The sequence below is a fragment of the Cynara cardunculus genome, assembly GCF_001531365.2.
Source record: "Cynara cardunculus var. scolymus isolate 2C chromosome LG 17, CcrdV1, whole genome shotgun sequence".
NCBI lineage: Eukaryota > Viridiplantae > Streptophyta > Magnoliopsida > Asterales > Asteraceae > Cynara > Cynara cardunculus.
The window spans coordinates 18356863-18358885 of record NC_037544.1 but is presented as its reverse complement, the minus strand read 5'-3'; positions in this window follow the sequence as shown (position 1 = coordinate 18358885).

Genomic DNA, 2023 nt, shown 5'->3' with positions numbered 1-2023 from the left:
CTCAAAATCCGAGATTTGCTTTAGAAGCATTTTTGCGTTCAGCTCGAGAGAGTTAATCTTATTCTCGTAAGATTCTCGTTCAGTTCCAAACTTTCTTTCAACTTCCATAATTCTCTTCTTTTCTATCTCCATCTCTTTCCTTTCAGTATTTAAAACCTTTTCAGCCTGTAAAACCTTTTCCTTTTCTAATTCCAATAATCTCCTTAACTCAGTAAAATCCTCAATCTCTGTATTATTCCTTGGAGAATTTTTCTCAATTAAAAATGCACTTTTAACCTCTTTGAGTTTATTGAAAAGATCTTTATTCGCTTTACTCCAAGTCATCAAATTATCATTAAAATCATTTTCTATATAACGGAGAGTGTTCTCATATCTTTCAATCGTACACCCAAATTCCTTCTCGATTCTTTCACACTCTTCTTTATGATTTTTCTTTAAAACGTTGATAAACACTTTCTCCTTATAACCTTCAACGCACTTTTGCAGATGAACAATTTTCTCTCTGAGGTACTCATATGAAACTGCCATTTTTTTTAAAAAATTGATCAGTTAAGGATCTATGCAGTGAAATCAGATAAAAGAAACAATAACAGTTAAGCTAGAAAAGAATAGAAAAAACATTAAAAATTGATGAGAATTTAGTAAAACGACGAGAAACTGTCAAAAATCAGTAAAAACAGTCAAAATCGTTGAAAACAGTTAAAAACTGTTAAAAACAGTCAAAGACAGTTAAAACTGATAAGAAACAGTTTACGCGAACAGTTCAAAAATTCTCAAACAGTTAAAAGACACACAAAATAGATATACAATGATCCAAAAATAAAATCTAGACACAAACAAAAAGCAAAACCAAAAACACAACAAATATAAGCCCAAGAAATAAATGTCCAAGTCCAAAACAAACTGATCCAAGCCCAAATACAATACAATGTACAATTATCAACACCAGTCTAAAATATTGCTACAATGTATCTTCCCTGATATGAACTCTCTTCAGAGTATGCTTAGACTTGATCTCAGATACACAATTTCACTTCACTCTTCTATCTTCAACTTTTAGCTTCCCTCTAACTGCAGTTCAGACTATCAGAGTCTTCTGTACAAGTACACTTTGTCCCACCTGGGCTGTGTATCTAATAAAAGCTTGCTATGCCTTAAACCTTCCAAAGTGTACTTTGATGTACATGTCACAAAAACAGTTGAACAATCAAATCAAGAACACAGTTAGGCTGTTAGCTTGAATGATTTAAACCCTCTTTCTCTTGGAATGCAAAAGTTGCTGCTTTATGTGATAGTAACTTCAATTCTGATGATACGCAAGATCAACTGATGCAAATGGTGATAGAGTTCACAGAGTTAGCTGGTTCTGTCCAACAAACTAAAACAATTTGGAGGTTCCAAATAGTTGCATGACAAAACAGATTCTGTGTACTAATTTGCTGCTGCAGTTAGAGTCTGACAGGAACAAAACAGCAGTCCGCTCAAATCTGCTTAAACCTGTGATATATGGGCATTATTGGCTTATGACAGCAAGCATGTTCGAAAACAGCAAACACCTTCTTGAGCAATTTAAACAGGATGCTATCCAATTTAGAGAACTCTACCATCAGCTTCCATATTGCACAATCGGATATGAACGTGTCTAAATTAAGTCTGCAACTTAGAACAGTCTGAAATCTGCTCACTATACAGCCTGCTAAACTGTTGTTAATCACAATGTAACTGCTGCTATTTTAGGCTGAAAGAATCTGTCAAAATGAAACAAACAGAAACTCCTCAAAACATATATAAGTCTGCTGTCAAGATATACACAAAAGAATACAAAACTGTCCACTATTGTTGCTGCTGCTATATGACAGATACTGTTTCAAAGCTGCTTCAAATTAGTTCACTGTGTAGCTGGGCTACTGTTCCAAACTTTCAAAATAACAGTAACTGGTTCAAAACACACAGCTTAACAATTCTGCATTATCTTCTAAGATCTACAAGCACAGAATATTAAACCTCACAGTCACTGTTTGAA